Consider the following 20,989-nt stretch of genomic DNA (forward strand, 5'->3'; position numbering starts at 1 on the left):
CTTTTCTTATCTTTTTCTTATCTTATCTGGTTTTTCTCTTGTATATATTTATAGAAGTGGCATTATTAGATTAAAATGTTTAAAAATTTACATGATTAATGATATAAATAACAAAATTATTTTAAAAATGTTATACATTATTCACCAGCAAATACTGAAATCCCAATTTCATAGCAATTTCACATGTACTGAAACTAACTTAAACTTTATTAATGTAATTGGAAAAAAATGCACTTTGTTATTATAACTCTATTTCTTGGATTACTGTAGTAGAAAATCTTTTTTACTATAAGTTATATTTTGTCTATGATAATTTATATGGGTTGGTCATATGTGTGTTTATCAGAAAATAGTAGCTAGTATTCATAGCTAAGAGTTTTGCATGTATTACCTCAACTAATCCTTACACAACCCTATGAAGATAGCACTTTTTAAACTCAGTTTATAGATATAGACACTTAGCCTGAGGGACATAAAGTCACATAGTGCATATATGCTGCAGCTCAAGTAATCAGAATGATCCAAGTATAGAAACGGGATGAATGAGGACACACAAACTCCCTGTGGAGTCCTAGAAGTCTCCTGACTGGACTTTTACTGTTGTTGCTTTGCTGCAGTTGGTGTTTGTTAGCTTCACTGTTTTAAAATTCCTCTATACTCTACTACCATCTCTTGAAACTGACAGGTCACTTGACATTCTAAAGAAACCAATATGCAAAAGTCTCTTCACCCTCAGAACCAACACTGTAATGATCTATAATATCTTGTAGGTGGCGGAAACCTCATGGGATGGTTAAAGGTCAACACAGTTATAAATTTGCAGTTGAGTAACTTTAGAGCAAACAGGTCAAGAGAATTGGCCCAAATCTCAGTAAGTGGCAGAGCTGCGGCCTTTTGTTACCCCATATTTCCTTGTGTTAGCTTGCTGTTGATTCTTCTTTATATGGAAATGTTTGCCTTGATGATGGCAAACATAATGTCAGAATCCTTTCTCTATGGTTCGAATTCAATTTTATACACTTTTCTAAGTGAGCTGCTAAATCCCCATTATTCTATGGCCTCACCTGTGCATTAAATCCTCATGCAGAGGCAGAATATAGGAGTGTAATACATGCTTCCAAGGAGACAATTAACCCCATCCCTATTTGTACTGCATGTCACATGGCCACATTAAAAGATTTTATTGTTTTGCAGATAAAGATTGTTTGAGGCATCCGACGTTCATCTTGAATTATTCATGAAATATCATTATTTATTCATTAGTTCCTGAGCAATCTTGCTTAGCCCAAGTACCTATACTCTTTTGTTTCTTATATGATGTGTCAGGATATTAGCCTTATAGGAGATGTGCTATGTTATAGGGCAGCTTCTAAACATTTAACGTGGCACGGGCACTTAGAGACAGGGCTCACTGGTAAGGAATATATACAGAATTAAGATATGGAATGCTAATCAGAAACAAAGTCAAATCTTTTTGCACTGACGGGCAATTGTTCAAATGTTAGTGTCTCACAATTAATGATGCTCATTTCAAATCTAGTATCAGATTCTCTGGAAGGACTAAAGAAACTCAAAATACCAATTTTGGACAAGGGAAGTATTCAAAACCTTAGTTCAGAACATATTTAAGTGTTCTCAAATAATGTCTTATCAACCTGTTGACTTGAGAGTAGCATAAGGACTTTTGGGGGAGAATATAAAACAGTTTTATGAAGGATGCTATACCAAGAAATAGTCTATGTGAATGAGAAATTGAGCAGTTAGAAGGAAAAGGATACAAACAGAAATACAGGAAAAATAAGGTAGGAGGGACTTAAAAAGGTGTCTATACGTTAGAAGATACCTCCATTTATGAGACTTAAGATATGACTTAAGAAAACTCACAAAAAAAATAGGCATATGTGATTATAGATGGAATAATCACATAGTATATTTTCCAAACTAGTCCCTTTTAAAAATGAAAGGGAGGTTCTCTATTATCCTGGGATAACAGGCATAAACTAAGACTGTAAATCAAGGCATGTCATTATACTAAACAAAGAGGACTTGAATGAATACTTACAATAAATAGTATTTTGTATTTATCATGCCACACTGGAATCTACTGAGCACGTTCAGGGTACCATACTTTAATAGAAATAATGCTCAGCAGAGTACATTTAAAGCAAAAAGTCTAGAAAAAATATATATATATATATATATGTGAAATGCCTGAAGGAACTTAAAACATTTAGCCTGGGTAAGTAAAGACATGAAATAAATAATCATGATAGTCAATTTTTTATACTTTGAAGGCATATCACACTATCTTTGCATGAGATTTACTTGGCCTACACACATAGTCTAAGACTGGAACCAATGCCTGGGTGATAAATGAAATATTCCAATACAACATAAAAAAAAGAGCTTATTATGTGGTGTCATGTTTTAGAGAGTTTGAACTTACTTAGGTTGGAATCATAGCTTGGCTATTAATTATCTGGATGACCTTAGGGAAGTTACTACCTCTTTTTCTCAATTTTCCCATACTAAGGGAGTGACTGGTCTAAGGCTATGCATGTAGCCTTCTGCTCATATTCTCCACTACTAACCACATAGGGAAAATCTTTACATAAAGGGACATAGTTACAGCATCAACGTCCCCACCCCGCCTCAATATTGGTTAACAAGATGTCACTGGGGCATCTCTCTCTAATTAAAGTTACCATCACTCCTCCTTAGAGTTGGACACATTGCTTTTCCTTTAATATTTATCCCATGTGGAGGTAAATAGTCCAGTTGGTACAGCCTGGACATCTATGCAAAACTTGAGTAAGAGGTAGATGTTAACACAAGGAAGAGGGAATAACATAAAACAACGTAATCTAGTTTTTAGTAAATTGGATATAGGTTCAACTTGGAGTCCTGCAGTAAAAAGTTCTCAGTCTGCCTTCATTTGACAAGTGCCATCTTTAACAACACTAGGTCTACCCTCTGTCAGTGGTCATTATTTCAATATATTATAAGAGAGAGTTTTATACACTTTTTCAACTAAGTGTCCCTGGGAGAACAAAAGACTAATGGGATTATGTGCATGTGTAAGTGTGTGTGCATATGCAAACTTTGGTGGAGGGCTATATGTAATGGTACGTGCAGTTGTGTGTGTTTATGTTTTATCAGGCTGATATGGTTTACAAAAACATAATATTTTCTTTAAAGTCTTACAAATTTTTAAATCCATAAAAAACATTGTATGTACTCTATATCTGTCTTGTTTTCAAATAAATGATATAAAATAATGTCTATGATGCAGGAAGATGTGCAGTTTTTCCCAGGGAATCTCATATACTTTATATTCCTTACAACTTGCATAATATCTGCTTAGTCAGTTAGGGCCCCTGTAACAGAATACTATAGACAGAGTGGCCTATAAACAACAGTTCTCACAGTTCTGAAGGCTGGAAAGTCCAAGATCAAGGCCCCAGGTAATGGGGTGTCTAATAAGAGTTCATACCCTAGTTCATAAACAACTGACTTACTGTCTACTCACATGGCAGAAGTAGGGAGGGTGCTCCCTAGGCTCTCTTTTATAAGGGCACTGAGCTCATTCATGAGAGCTCTACCCTCATGATGTAATCACCTCCTAAACACCCCATTACAAGAAACCTTACATTCTGATCCTCTTGGTCAAGGAGTCTCAAAATTCCATCTTAGAAGTATTTTCTTCATTCCTGCCAATACATGCCAATTTAAATCTTTCAGTTCTTTGAAGATATGGTCCTTATCCTCCCTTATCAAACCCAACACATCCTCAGCCAAATTATGCTGGGATTTAATCCTACTTTTTGCCTGGCCACCATGAGAGCACGTGAGAACAGCTTCTGAGGGGACTATCTTTCACCTGCGGCAGAGAGACTACTGTAGCATACTCTAGCACAGTTAAGTGCCAAGTCATACTAAGGAAGCGTGGACTGACTATTTCTGCAGGCCTTCGGGATCCAGGAAAGCTGAAAAATCAACATTTTTAGGGACATCCATACTTATATGTCCACATATTTCAAGATATTAGATTTCCTTCACTCTTTACAAAATAGATCTGTTTTCCTGAGCAGGCAAATGTCTCTAGAGTGCTACAGTCCTAATAATTAGGTCTTCAGTTCACTGCTCATGTGTGTCAGCCTGTCCGCTATAGGAGATAATGCCCTTTGTGACTCTTACATTAACTGCTAGTTAAGAGCTCTCAGTCTGTCATTATCCTCTGCAGGCCTTCAACACAACGTAGCAGTAACTAGCCAACTGCACTATCTCTGTAGGCATTGTTACTCTCATACGTTTCAACTTTCCACAACTTTATACCTCCCATTGCATTCCCTTCATGGGGCAACTTTCCCAGATTACTGTTGGTACAAATTTCAACAGTTGAGCCACCACATTTTGCTTGGTAATATAAATGCCTTACCCAATAGCCAAGATGTCATCTTGCCTGTTGAGCAGTGAATGAGTCATTCCCCAATCCCAATCTTGTAGTCTGTTTCCTCAGACTATCCCAGGAGCTGTGTTAATCTAAGCCTTTCAAGTAGCAGATATAACGATGGGATTAAACACACAAGGATTTCATTAGAGGAAATGTCTGTGAGAGAAAACAAAGATAAAGTTTAAAAAGGCTGGGAGGACCAGCAGGCCACATAGTACAATTCTGGTCCTGAGTCAAGGAGAAAGGAAAGTAAGTTTCAGTGGAAGCATCAAATATTCCAGGAAGTTTAGGAATGACTTAGCAAGTCTATCAGGAAGAGTTTAAGCCCAAGTCTACCACCAGAAAATGTCTCCTGTTTCCAAGACTGATCCAGTGTTATCATTGATTCTTACTGGGCTTAATCATTGGCTGGTAAGAGTAGTGGCTGGTGTGAAGATTGGCCTTATTGGAAATGAGGCGGCAAATTCAGATGGCAGCAACTGAACTTTTAGACAATAAATCTCCCTTGTTGGTGGTGGTCTATAGGCAATCTCATGACTGCCAACGGTATCATCAGTTCAAGTCTAGCAATTGATCAAATTAGATTTATTATAGAGGTATGAGAGTTCAACTCCAGATAATCTATTAACATAGCTAATTAAATCAATAAATTAAAGAAATAAGAAGTCATCCATGCCAACATTTCTTAGTATAACATACACTGTAAGAATAGGAAAAAATGTATATGGAAAATAATTGTATATGTCATTTTCATAGAGAATAGGATTGACTATATAGATTACTAGACTAGTAGTTAGACTATATTACTAATAAGAAAATTTAGCTCCAAAAACATTTTCACAGAAATAGAACAAATAATCCTAAATTCTGCATAGAACCACAAAAAAAAAAAAAAAAAAAAAAAAAAGTGGGGACATCCCACTCCTTGATTTTTTTTTCTTTTTCTTTTTTTTTTTTTTTTTTTTTTTTTTACCTTTCCTCAGTGGGACTGGCATGAAATAAGGCTTTAGTGGCAGTTAGAAATGATTTGTCATTCCATGTTGTCCATATAATACTAATATTTTAAAGAAATTTAAACAGCTTTCAGTAAAAGAATGGGTAATAAGGGGATATCATGACTCGTGGCAGAACAGGTGGGGCAATTATTTTAAGGGAGGAGTTTTATGACATTTCTCAAGTAACATTTCCAAGGTGGCTTTCTCTTCTACTTATTCCAGCACACATTCCTTGATTTTAAACTACAGTATGAAGCTATGCTAATCCAAAGAGTACAGTATTACATTAAAAAAAAGACATATAAATCAATAAAACAGATCAGAGAGTCCAAAACCTATGCTTATATGGTCAGTTAATTTTTGACAATTGGTCCAAGAATATTCAATGAGGAAATGACGGTCTTTTTAATAAATTTGGATGAACTGGACAGCCACAGGCAAAAGAATGAAACTAGACTACTGTCTTAACACCATACACAAATATTAACCCAAAATGGATTAATGACTTGAATGCAAGACCTGGAACCACAAAACTCCTGGAAAAAATCATAGGTGGTAAGTTCCTTGACGTCAGCCTTGGTGGTGATTTTTTTTTTTGGATTTGACTCTAAAATCAAAGGCAACAAAAGCAAAAACAAAGAAATGGTACTACCTCAAACTAAAAAAACTGTGCAGCAAAGGAAATCATTAACAAAATGAAAAGGCAAACTGCACAATGAGTGAAAATATTTGGAAATCATATATTTGATAGTGGGTTAATATTCTAAATATATAAAGAACTAATGCAACTCAATAGCAAAATAAAAATTAAAAAAAAAAAAAACCACCCAAATCTGATTAAAAATAGGCAGAGGGTCTGAATAGACATTTTTCCAAAGAAGACATACAGATGTCCAACAAACAATGAAAAAATGCTAAATATCATTCATCATCAGGAAAATTAAAATCACAATGAGATAGCACCTCATACCTGTTAGAATGGCTATTATCAAAAAGACAAGAAACAAGTGTTGGCAAGGATGTAGAGAAAAGAGAAAGCTTTTACTCTGTTCGTGGGAATGTAAATTGGTGAAACTACTGTGGAAAACAGAATGTAAGTTCATCAAAAAAATAAAAATAGAACTCTCATATGATCCAGCAATTCCACTTCTCAATATTTATCCAAAGAAAATGAAAACACTGAGTTGAAAGGATATATGCACCCTATGTTCATTGCAGCATTGGTTATTTATAATAATTCAGATATGGAAACAACCTAAGTGTTCATCAGTGCATAAATGCATAAAGAAGATGTGAGCTATGTATCTCTATCCCTATCTATCTATCTACCTACCAACCTACCTACATGTCTACTATAATACATTTCAGCCATAAAAAAGAGTGAAATCTTGCCATTTGTGACAACATAGATGGAACTTGAGGGCAGAATGCTAAGTGAATAAGTCAGAAAGGGAATGATAAATACCATATGACCTTACTTATATGTAGAATTAAACAACAACAACAACAACAACAAAAGCCAAGCTCATAGATACAGAGAATGGATTGGTGACTGCCAAAGGTTATGGAGTGGGCAATGGGCCAAATGGGTGAAGGGGGTAAAAAGGTACAAATTTCCAGTTATAAATTAAACAAGTCAAAATGATGTAGTGACTATAGTTAATAATATTCTATTGTATATTGAAAAGTTGCGAAGATAGTACATCTTAAAATATCTCATCACAAGACAAAATTTGTTGTGTAAATTTATATGGTGACATATGTTAACTGTACTTATTGTGGTAATCATTTGTGATATATACAAATATCAGATTATTATGTTGCACACCTGAAACTAATATAATATTATATACCAGCTAAAGCTAAAAAAAAGTTAAGAAAATTTAGCAATTTTCTATTAGATCTATGATAAAAAAATTCAACCTGTTCCCTTAGACAAAAAATAATTAGAAATTATAATTTAAATGCATGTAAAATGTCCAAAACAAGTGAAAATATAAATAGAAAATAAATACTAAAACATTTCAAAAACCTTTACAAAGAAAATTTTACTTCTATTTTTATTAAAAGATAAGACCTAAATAAGTAGAAATGGAAACTGTGTTCACAAATAGGAATACTTCATATTTTTAGATTTCTCAAATTAATCTCAAACTAAATGTATGTCCAATAAAAATTACAACAGACATTTTTATGAACATAGGAAAGCTAATTTTAATTAAAAAAATTTTTTTAATATTTATTTATTTTTGAGAGAGAGAGACAGAGCACAAATGGGCAAGGAACAGAGAGACACAGAATCCAAAGCAGGCTCCAGGCCCTGAGCTGTCAGCACAGAGCCCGATGCAGGGCTCAAACCCATGAACTGTGAGATCATGACCTGAGCTGAAGTTGGGCACTTAACTGACTGAGCCACCCAGGCTACCCTAATTTTAAATTTTATATAAAAAAGAATAGATTTATGATTTAATGAAACTAATTAAAAAATAAAAGTGAAGAGAATTGCTCTATTAATATACTAAATATGTTTATAAATCTATAGTGGGAAGATAGTGTGGAATTTGTGTGGTGATACATAAATGGATCAGTGATTTGGAACCAAAAACCAAAACTTTAAAATGAGAGATCTTCCACTTCTGGCTAAAAAATAGTAACAGGAAATGGATTCATGCTCTAGTCCTAAAACAACTATAATACTGAAAAACACATGAGAAAACCATTTTCAGATATTAGGTAATGCAGGACAGTGATCCCTGAGAGAAGAGAAACAAAACAGGTGAGCCTTTGATTTCTCACACTTAATGCCCTAAGAAAATATCTAAGCGACAGAGGCAGAAGGAAGAAGAAGACCTTGGTGGAGAATAATAGTCTCCTCAACTTGAAAAAAAAAAAAAAATTGTGAGTCCTAAGGGGCCGAACAGCCTGAATTGATAAGTCAGGAGACCAGAAAAAAGAGAGCCACACAAAGATAGAGTTCTGTAGGAATACAGAGGATCATTCATTGTTTTCCATAAGCCTGAATGGAAAAACCCAGTAACTCATGAAAAAACAGGTAGCATATGTAATTATATACCTCACTAGTGAGTCAAATTTAGTCCTAAACAAAAAGGCTGTCCTGATCCTGATCCTAACAAAAAAACTTAAGTGCAAATCTTGAAAGGAGCATACTGGTTTCATGTAATTTAACTGCACACCAAGGAAAAGCTTAAGGATATAGGAATTAAAAAATACCCAGTTTAAGAATATAGGAATTGAAAAAATATCCAGAATATAGTAGTTAAAGAATACTAGCATCAAATAATAAATTTCAATGTGTTCAAGGAAACAGAACAATACGACCTATAATAAAGAGAAAAATGATTCAATAGAAATTATTAATTAGTAGACAAGGGCATTAAGACAAATTATATGAAGTATATATTCCGAATGCTCAAGAATCATGTTAAATATAGACATGAAATATATGGAAAACCAAATGTGTACAGATGAAAAGTAAAATGATTGAGATGAAAAACACACAGAATAAGATTAACAGCAGATTGGATTTGCAATAGAAAAAATTAGTAAACCTAAAGACAGCAATGGATAGTGTTACAATGAAACAGATAAAAGGGCATGAAAATAAATGAATAGATCCTTATTAAGCTGTGAAACAACCTCAAGCAGCTTAACATACATGTAATTGGCTTCCCTGAAGATAAGTAAAAAAATATGAAGTAGTTGTCTAGGGGCAGAGTGGGAAAGGAAAGTTTAGAGGAGAAATTACAAAGGGACATGAAAAATTTGGGGATCTATTTTTCTTTTTTTTTAAGGTTTATTTATTTTTGAGAGACAGAGAGATAGAGCATGAGCAGGGGAGGGGCAGAGACAGAGGGAGACAGAATCCAAAGCAGACTCTAGGCTCTGAGCTGTCAGAACAGAGCCTGATGTGGGGCTCAAACTCACGAACTGGGAGATCATGACCTGAGCCAAAGTCTGACGCTTAACCGACTGAGCCACCCAGGAGACCCTCCATTTTTATCTCTTGACTGAAGTGATGATTTTATGACTGCATATATATATGAAAACTTAGTTATGACAAAACTAAATGTATTTTGTTACATTTCATTAATACCTTAATACAACTGAAGACTTAGTGGAGAAAAAATGGTGTAATGATTCTAGAGCACCATGTCATAAGAAAAATAAAGATTTACTCACTACCTTACTTATTCCAAAAGAAATATTAGGTATATTTAATATCTAAGATTGAAAGCTAAAATTTGAAATATCAAGAAGAAAATATATTTGGATAAAATAGAAATGAATATTTTTAATAAAACTTAGACAGTGAAAACCATAAGAGTGAAAGATTTTTACATTGACTTTTTGAAACATAAATATTCCATGCATCAAAAGACTTCATAAAAAGGTAGAAAGAAAAATAGACTGCAAAAAAATTATTTACAAATGCAGAGGATGAATGAACAGAATATAAGACAAAGAAATTACACTTACTAGGAAGAATAAGGAAATATTAAAATAGTTGATTCACAGAAGAAATTAAATGTCCAATAAATATAGAAAAGTTCGGGGGAGCGTGGTAGCTCAGTCAGTTAAGACTTCAGCTCAGGTCATGATCTTGTGGTTTGTGAGTTTGAGCAGCACGTCAGGCTCTGTGCTGACAGGTCAGAGCCTGGAGCCTGCTTCAGATTCTGTGTCTCCCTCTCTCTCTGCCCCTCCCTTACTCATGCTCTGCCTCTATAGGTCTCATAAATAAATCAAACATTAAAAAATTTTTTAATATATAGAAAAATTCCTCAACCTCAGTAGTAATCAAGGAGCTATAAGTTAAAATGACAGTGAGATTCCAGCTATATTTCAATAAGTTTGACAAAATGTTAAATATCCTGATGTGACACATTATGAAAAGAATTTAGGAAAACGATAAATGACATTACACTGCTGGGGGGGGTAAATTAATTAAAACACTTCACATTACAATTTTTTGGATATTCATTATGTAAAAAAAATATAATACATATACATTTACTTGAAATTCCACACCTAGCCCTATACCATAGAAGAAAATTAATATATAATTTATCAGAAGATACTAATTACAAATGCTTAGTTCAGTAATGTTTACATTAAGAAAAAAAAACCTCGATGTATATCAGCCGTAAATGGATTTTAAAAGTTGAGTTTATTTATACAACAAAATATCATACAATAGATACAATAATGAACCGGTTATATAGATAGATGAACTGTATCTATACAATAGATGAACAAGCAGCACAGAAGTCTTGAAGACATAACAAATTCCCATAAATCAAGAAATACAAAAATATGTAACTAAAATAATAACTAAATAATACTTTATATTTTCCCTTTTTTTTTGAAAACTATATTTCCTAGGTATAGAGTTTTAAATTAACCTTTTTTTAAACTTTGGAAATGTAATTTTTTTAATGTTTATTTATTTTTGAGAAAGAAAGAGACAGAGACAGAGTACGAGCAGGGAGAGAGGAGAAAGAGGGAGACACAGATTGCGAAGCAGGCTCCAGGCTCTGAGCTGTTAGTACGGAGCCTAATGTGGGGCTCAAACTCATAGACTGTGAGATCATGACCTGAGCCGAAGTTGGACACTCAACTGACTGAGCCACATGGGCAACCCACCCCCCCCCTTTTTTTTTTTTCCTTTAAATGTCAATTCATTGTCTTTGGGTTTGCATAGTTTCTGAGGAGATGTTGGCTGTATTTCTTATTTTTGTTTTCTCTCTGGCTCCTTGAAAGATGTTCCCTTTAACTTTTTTTAAAGCAATTTGAAAATTCAAATATTATGGGCATATAGTTGTGTTGTGTGCTTTCCTATTTATCTTGTTGGGTTTCCCTGAGCTTCTTGGTTTTGTGGTTTCATATCTTTCATGATTATTAGAAATTTCTTAGCTATTATCTCTCAAATCTTTCTTCTTGCATATTCTTTCCCTCCTTTTCTCATGAGGCTCTAATTACATATGTGTAAGATAATTTGATATTTTATTACAACTTGTGTGTTTTTCTAGGTTTTTCATACCATAGCTTTTGGATCCTGGTTTTCTTTATTTGTGATTAAGTTTTGATAACTTTATTGGCTAATTTTGTATTTTAATTACTTTCCTCAGCTATTTTGAGGGTGAGCTTTTTGAAGGCATTATTATTATTATTGTTATATTATTATTATTATTATTATTATTATTATTTGCTGCTATCACCTGTTCCTTTCATTTGTATTATTTTCATTAATTCTTCTAGTTCTACTCTCTCTGTTGAAATTCCCCATTTGTTCCTACATGATACCCATCTTCTCTACTGGACCCTTTAACATATTAATCATGATTATTTTAAGGTTCAATCTGATAATTGAAGCATCTGGATCATATCTATGTCTGAATCTGTAAATTTTCTCTTTAATATGTGAGTTTTTCCTATTTTTCTTTCTATTTTGTCTTGCAATTTTTCACCTAATATGAGTCATAATGTATAAAGCAGTAAAGACTGAAGAAAATAATATTTATGCCTGCAAATGGACATATCTTCTTTAAGGATGGTAGTATAAGGTTCTGGCTGTTTTGTTTATCTATCTATCCATCCATCCATCCATCCATCCATCCATCTATGTATTTTGCCATCAGCTGACCTTAGAGGGGGAGTTGCATAGTGATAAGGATTATCTCATGGTTCTTCCTCCATTCTGGGTTTTCATTCTCACATGTGTGTGCCATAGATGTAGTATCTCCACTCTCTTTCTTTTCCTGTGTGATATTCTGCTGTTGCTTTTTACTGGATGATTGCTCAGTTGATGGTGTGGTGCAGGGACTTGTATCTATTGCCTTGGTTCAACCTCAGTGTAGGCAGGCCTATATTCTTATGACTCAAAAGGGTGGTTTTATATTTTGAAATATATGACATAAATACTACATGTTGTTTATTGACACATATATATATTTTACAATGTATAGCCATACGTGAGATGGATTAATACTAAATATGCAACTGTAGTGTACTTTGCAGAGACGATGGAGAATAAATGTGAGCAAGGGACACAGAAATATCAATAGTATGTATAATATATTATTTCCTAAGGTGGTTAGTTATTACAGGAACATTATTATATTATTATATTTTTATGTTTATTTTATGTGAACTTTATGCAAACATGATTTATATTTAATAAGATAAAAATCCCTTGCTTAGCTTGAAATTTTATTCTGGTTAGCTTTATTTTTCCTTTCTGCAATGACAGCCACACATTATGCATAGACGCAATAATTCTTTGATGCAATACTTGTGTACAGAGATCACTGAGATTTTTATAATGGGATAATTAATAAAATATAAATAAAACAAAACATTTTAACCATCTGCAAATGAAGTATATAACTGCTACTTCTCTGCAAAATTTATGATTGTATTAAATTGAGCTCCATTAATTGAGAGTCATAATCTCCACCAAAAAAGAAAATAAAACTAAAGAAAAGAAAAAGGAGAAAATTATGATTTGTTAATAAAACTAGGATACAAAAAAAAAATAGACTAATCTAAAGACCATATATATTTGAAGAATGACTTTTAAAGTCAGCCTTAGCCAGGTTAAAATTGCACATTACCCCTTGCTGGTTGTATAAACTTGTGAAAGTTAATTAACTTTAACATTTTCTTTCCTCAAATGTAAAATGAAGATACTATACCTACCTTGAAAAAGGGATTAAATATACAAGACACTTATCATGATTAATTTTTTACTTTGTATAAAATAAAAATAGGTCATCAACTAGTTCTGTGATTTTAGAAAGATCACTTCCCTTTTATGAGCCTAAGTTTCCTTGTTTACAATTAACTATAATAACATTTTCCATCTACTTACACAATAAAATAAGGATAAACAAGATAACATGTAAAATTTGCTCAAAAAGTATGTTACCATGCAAAGTTAAGTCATCACAATGAGTAGGTGTCTGCTTTCGTTCAGACAAATGAGTACTAGAATGGAAAAGCACTAGATTGAGAGAGGTTAGAGACTTAACCATTCTTCAGTGGCGAGGTGAGCACATAGTAGCATGTTTATCAGCCCAAAGGAAACAAAGCTGTGGACAATACATACATAAGTACATACATACACAGCAAAATAACAGAAATGTTGTGTTTTGTTGCTTTTCTTGACTTTTATTTTAAAAACATGATTTTACTTTTTGTGAACAGAATTCACATCGTTTTCAGTTGAACAGCAGTATGATGTGTGTGTAAACATTTCCATAATAACTAACAATCATGTACATGGGACTGCTAAGTATAGGAACGACTTCTAATACATTGTAAACTTATACATTTTTGAGCATCTGGAAACTTATTTCTTCTTATGTAAGTTACATCTTTATTTTTTTTTAAATATAATTTATTGTCATTAGTTAACATACAGTATATACAGTGTGCTCTTGGTTTGGGGGTAGATTCCCGTGATTCATCGTTTATGTACAACACCCAGTGCTCATCCCAACAAGTTCCCTCCTCAATGCCCATCACCCATTTTTCCCTCTCCCCTACCCACCCCCACCAACCCTCAGTTTGTTCTCTGTATTTAAGAATCTCTTCTGGTTTGCCTCTCTCTCTGTTTGAAACAATTTTCCCCCTTCCCTTCCACCATGGTCTTCTGTTAAGTTTCTCAAATTCCACATATGAATGAAAACAGTTGACATCTACCTTTCTCTAATTTATTTCACTTAGCATAATACACTCCAGTTTCATCTACGTTGTTGCAAATGGCAAAATTTCATTCTCTCTTACTGCCAAGTAATATTCCATTGTCTACATAAAGCACATCTTCTTTATCCATTCATCAGGTGATGGACATTAGGGTTCTTTCCATCATTTGGCTATTGTTGATAGCGCTGCTATAAACCTTGGGGTACATGTGCCCGTATGAATCAGCACTCCTGTATTCTTTGGATAAATTCCTAGTAGTGCTATTAGTGGGTCCTAGGGTAATTCTATTTTTAATTTTTTGAGGAACCTCCACACCTTTCCAGAGCGGCTGCACCAGTTCGCATTCCCACCAACAATGCAAGAGGGTTCCCTTTCTCCACATCCTTGTCAACATCTTTTGTTTCCTGAGTTGTTAATTTTAGCCACTCTGACTGGTGTGAGGTGGTATCTCAATGTGGTTTTTATTTGTATTTCCCTGGAGCATCTGGAAAATGTTGCTTGTATGGACTCACCAACAAATATAATTTAGAAGCAATATAAATATATATTTCCTAAACTTTAATCAAGGAATAAATTATTGCTTAATAATTTGTGAAAATTCTCCCACCTTGCAATCATTCCATTATATTCAATCCCAACAGTATTTAAAGTCTATCCCATAAAACTTTTTTTTCTTTTCCCCACTTAAAAAACTAAAATTATTCTCATAAATCCAAATTAGCATGTATACAGAATTTACATATTTTGTTTGCCTTGCTTTGATGTTTGGCACTTGTCCAGTAGTAGCTATTCTGACTAATCTCAATTCCATTCTACCCAAGATCATTAATGATAGTGCTGAAAGAGCTTCATGAAGCACATTGAGAGAACTGTTTTCATTTTCTTAAAAAAAAAAAAAAGACACTTGGGATTTCACAAGATGATAGTATTGGTCATAACATGAGCTCATAGTTTCTCCTAAATGCAAACAATACATGTAATGACTGACTTGGATACCATTTTTTAAAGAAGAGATAACATTTGATTGAACCTTAGATCACATTTCACACCAATCTGACTTATCCGACTGCAGAAATAACCTGACTCTTGAGGGGAAGAATTTAGTTTAATTATCTACCACTTATGTCAGGGGAAAATTATTATGAAAAATTCGAACCTGTTTCTAAAGTTCACCATGAGGCTACAGTTGTAACAGGAAGAAAGCATTAGTGACTCGAAGCTCAACTTACTTAGTTTTCACTTTTGTGGGAATATGTGCTGAAAGTTGAGACATTTGTTAACCTTTCAACGAAATAACTGAGGTGCTGGCTTTTTGACCCTATTTGGGTACCCAGAGATGGAAAGAAGAAAAATGATTTCAAATCAGAGCCTCAACATGTGAGTGTGTTTTTCTCCTTTCCCTTTTTGGTTAGTGACCCTCAGGCATCAAAAGCATAAGGTATCTTGGCCTCTTCTCTTCACAGCATGAAAGTCAGTAAAGCTTTCAACAATCTCCTGTCCTTAATAGCTTTCTTTTCTATACACATGTATATATATTTTTCCCAAGCCCCAAAGCAGCCATTAAAAGTCACCATCATCTATCCAGTTATGGAAGCAGCACAGAAAAAATGCTAAAGAAAACTGCTAGTCGTTGGCACGGAGCCAGGAATTCAAGCCTAATTTTGTGCATCTATTTCGTGAATTAAAGAAAATATGTCTCCAAATAATTGCAGCTTAAAAGGACCTCCCAAGCCACCACATAAAGATTTAAGGAGAGAAAGAAATACATGTGAAATGAACTAAGAACTAACTTGATTTTCATATTTTAAAGACAGGTCAACAAAGACGATGAAATCTCAAAGCTCCTTTGTCCAAGATCATTGAATCTTTCAAATTCAAGTTTCATAGTGTTGCAGAATATATCTATACCTGCTAAAGATATACCAGATGCTGGTTAAGCATGATGACTTTAAATAAGCTCTTTACCTTCCAGTTGGCTAAACAGCAGCTCTTCTAAGTCACATGAATACTTAGTAGTCTAAATTACCACTCTTCAGGCATAAGATAAAATTTGAGGGCTAAGGTTGACAAAAGGGGCTCTTAAATATTCTTCAGACTTCCTAAAGATCTGTGCTTCTGCAGTAAACCTGGCTGCATTTCCTGTCAAATTTTTGCTAATTTTTTTAGGTGCTGAATTTACATTTCCTCAAAATATGCTTCATTTGGACTCCCCTATCTCTGAAGTCTATTTGTTCTACAGCATCATATGCCAGACATGATCTTACTGTATTTTGTTTTATTTGTGTATGTATGGACATATGTGTATATGCATGTGTTACTGTGAAACCTCCTCATGAGCTTCCTGAGTATAATCTAAAATCATTCTTCTGGGGCGCCTGGGTGGCGCAGTCGGTTAAGCGTCCGACTTCAGCCAGGTCACGATCTCGCGGTCCGTGAGTTCGAGCCCCGCGTCGGGCTCTGGGCTGATGGCTCAGAGCCTGGAGCCTGTTTCCGATTCTGTGTCTCCCTCTCTCTCTGCCCCTCCCCTGTTCATGCTCTGTCTCTCTCTGTCCCAAAAAATAAATAAACGTTGAAAAAAAAAAATTTTTAAATCATTCTTCTTATAAGTGGGCAAGGAAACCAAGGAAAGAGGCAGACCAGCCAAGATCGGTAGATGGCAGCTTTAATAAGCAAGAGAACTTCCTTGTCTTGAGGCTTGCTCTGGATGGCCACAAGACTAAGTAGATTTCTACACCTGCCACTAGCATCAGTTCAGCAGAGTCCTTAACTGAGTTCGGTTATGCACCCAATCCAGATTGTCTCAACACCACATTTCTATGTCAAAGCTATATTCTTGAAGCAGTTTCTAGGTGGAGGGAAGGCAAGAGGAACACATATTTCAACGACAGTGAAAGGGGAGAGGAGCCTCTAATTGCTAGGGTCCAACTTGTGGGTTAACTGATGGTCATGTCTTTTTGATGACCTCTTCCAGTGGTAGGTGTGTTTTATTGGCCTTTCCACTAACTAGCAAATATGACACCTTTTTGAGCATAAGATAGGAGAAATACGGTGCTTCAAAACTTTGCATTTATAGCTATTTTTCATGTTTTAAAAAATAGTGTGATCACATTACTTGTTATAAGAAAAATAAGTTAATTCTAAACTAGGTATTTTGTATTAAGGACCAGTTCCTTGGCATGTGATCAGTACTAGTCTGTAAGGGAAGATCTCAGACTGCCCAGTCTTCTACAAAAAACTACTACTAATTTTCAGCCAGCATATACCAGTATCGACTCTGATTGCCCGTGCTTTTTTCTACTGATTGTTTAATATTGTGATTAGTCTCTTAGAAATACTCATACTCCTCTACTGTTCCCAATTCCTGGGCAAATACTACTTGTTCCAAATATCTTTAGCCCATTTGATCCTGGATTGATCCAGCATCAAATATATTGTTTAGTGGGTACAAATGGGAGTTTTACATAATGTTTAATCTATATGGTGACATTCAGTAATAATTAATAAAATTCACAAAAGAGAAAATCAAGAAAAGAGATGAAAAATTATCAAGCAGACCAATTTTAACTTTATCTTACAAATAGGTCCAACATTCTATACTCCAGGGAATATAGCTTCATAACATCAAATTATTCAGGCACAACTACTTATATCACCCAACATGAGATTTGCATCATATGAAAGAATGTGGATTTAATGGCATTCTGGCCCCTTGTTTCTGAGCTATAACCCTAAGAAAGGTCACACTGTAGATTTTCGTACTTTTGGTCATATGCTTCATTCATGTGTTGTATCAGGACTTGTGTGATATCAGGGCTAATATAAACTACATTTTCATTTATTTATTTTTTAATTTTTTAAATGTTTACTTTTGAGATTGAAAGAGACAGAACATGAGTGGGGGAGGGGCAGAGAGAGAAGGAGACACAGAATCTAAAGCAGGCTTAGGACTTCGAGCTGTCATCACAAGGCCCAATGCAGGGCTTGAACCCACCAACTGTGAGATCATGACCTGAGCAGAAGTTGGACACTTAACCAACTGAGCCACCCAGGTGCCCCTAAACTACATTTTTAAAAGAAGAACAAAACTTTGCATGCAGTGGGGCAAATCTTTTTCTCAATCACTTTATTATAATTATGGATGCTTTAACTCACTATGAAATTTAATTGGAAGGGTGAAAATATTTTAAAAAAATTTTAATGTTTATTCATTTTTGAGAGACAGAGAGAGAAAGAAAAAGAGAGAGATTGGGGGAGGGGCAGAGAAAGAGGGAGACAGAATCCAAAGCAGACTCCAGGCTCTGAGCTGTCAGATCCGGACGCAGGGCTGGAACTTACAGACAGCGAGATGATGACCTGAGCTCAAGTTGGAGCTTAACCGACTGAGCCACCAGGCACCCCAAAATATTTAACTGAGATATTTATTTAATTGAAAATACTTCAATACATGATATAACCTTAAATTTTCAGAATATTTTCAAGTATTGAATCTACCACTTGATAATAAAAGAGAACGAGGAAGCTAATTCGATGAATGCAAATCCATCCATGCAAAATGATGTTTATAAAGCTTATTTTTCTTCAGAAATTAAGGCTAAAAAGTAAACCTTTCTACTTTATTTAAAAAGCCATTACAGAAATCTAAAATCAAACCAAACCAAACCAAACAAAAACAAGAAACAGACACATAAATGCAGAGAACACACCAACGTTCCCAGAGGACAGGTGGTTGGGGGATCGGTAAAATGGGTGAAAGGGAGTGGGATATACAGGCTTCCAGTTATGGAAAGAATAAGTCATGGGTGCCTGAATGACTCAGTCAGTTAATGACTCTTGATTTCGGCTTAGATTATGATCTCACAGTTCACGAGTTCGAGCCCAGTAACCAGCTCTGCACTGACAGCACAGAGCCTGCTTGGGATTGTCTCTCTCCTTCTCTCTCTGCCCTTCCCCTGCTCATGTGTATTCTCTCCCTCTCTCTCAAAATAAATAAGTAGGGGCGCCTGGGTGGCTCAGTCGGTTAAGTGTCTGACTTCAGCTCAGGTCACGATCTCGCGGTCCCTGAGTTCCAGCCCCGCATTGGGCTCTGGGCTGATGGCTCAGAGCCTGGAGCACACTTCCGATTCTGCGTCTCCCTCTCTCTCTGCCCCTCCCCCCGTTCATGCTCTGTCTCTCTCTGTCTCAAAGATGGATAGACATTAAGAATAAATACATAAATTAATTAAATAAATAAAAATAAATAAATAAATAAATAAGTAAACTTAAAACCAATAAAGAATAAGTCCTGGGAATGAAACAGAGCATAGAGATTATAGTCAATGGTATTTTAATAGTGTTACATGGTGACAGATAGTAGCTACACTTGCGGCAAGCAGAGCATAGTGTATAAACTTGTTGAGTCGCTGTGTTGTGCGCCTAAAACTAATCTAACATTGTGTGTCAACTATACTTCAAAAAATTAATTAGTTAAGTTAGAAAACAAAAATCAAAAAAGTTAAAAAACAACTAAAGTTGGAGGTGCCCATATCAAATTATGATTGAAGTTGTTAATATTTGGAAGTTTATTAGTTGCTGCCTAAATGTGTTTTATTATCATTAACTTGTTAAACATGTAGAATAAACATCAGAGAACACTTTTTAAAAAAGCAATTACAAAAAAACAAAAACAGAGCCATTACAGGAAATTGATAAATTTAACTGTTCTTTATAAAGGCCTCATTTAAAAAAATTAACAAATGTAATGAAATAAACCCAGATCACCAAGTAGAAACAAACCCACTAAGACCAAGAAATGTCTCATCAAATTCTGAATTCATGTTTTCTTCAGATACTGTCAGTTATCTCCAATATGTATGTTCCACTGCTTTCCAGAAAGTTATATGATAAATTAAAAAGATCGCAAGCAACTAAATTCTAGTGTTTTTTGTTTGTTTGTTTTATGTGACATATTTCAAACACATGTCTTGAAGGTAATGAGCTTAAAGTAGGGTGGAAAAAAATTAGAACAATTCCCTAGAACCAACGTTTCTTATATTCCAACCCCAATTAAAAGTTAATGAGTCTTATTCTTAGGGAATTGGAGTTCAAATAGTGGGTTAAAAGTTCACAGAAGGAACAAAGTTCAGGGAAAAATTGGAAGGCAGTCAGAAGAAAAATGAAGAGGGGAAAGTGAAATAGAAAAGTCTAAAAGAAAAAGATATTCTGAAATATACTGCACACACTTAGAACTAGACTAAAAACTTTCAAAAAAAGAAAAACGAGTCATTCCCCATTGTGCTCCATGGCAAGTGCTATTGATAGAGGTTGCTTAGATGAATATCAAAAGCAATTATTTTTTTTCCAATGCCCTCTTCTGTTAACATGAGCAGTCACCTCCCTCTAATAACATTTTAGAAGTAATTATACCTGTTCATTCAATTGGGGATGAACTGACCATTGTTTTGTTTTGTTTTGTTTTTTTGTTTGTTTGTTTTGGTTTCAGAGAAGACAGAATGAAAATAAAACTATAATTTCTAAGTATTTTTTGCATAGAAACATACATAGGAGTTAGAAAACGTAAATTAACAAACTACATTTTTAAATTTTAAAATTAAGTATCAGCACAACTCTCTGTTCTTTAACTAAAAATATTTTCATTGATTGTTCTACTGGGCTGAAGGTGCTGGTTTCTCATGTTGCTGTATCTTAGTGTTGGATCTTGACTACCTGAAGAGGTACGAGGGCAGTGCCATGAGTACTGAATTAAGCCTTGTGTTAGAGTTCATTGGTTTCAACTTGTGTACAGGCTGAGTCAAAGGAAATTAATTATATGTGAGGAACA

Source organism: Lynx canadensis, chromosome C1 (genome assembly GCF_007474595.2).
Source record: "Lynx canadensis isolate LIC74 chromosome C1, mLynCan4.pri.v2, whole genome shotgun sequence".
NCBI classification, from domain to species: domain Eukaryota; kingdom Metazoa; phylum Chordata; class Mammalia; order Carnivora; family Felidae; genus Lynx; species Lynx canadensis.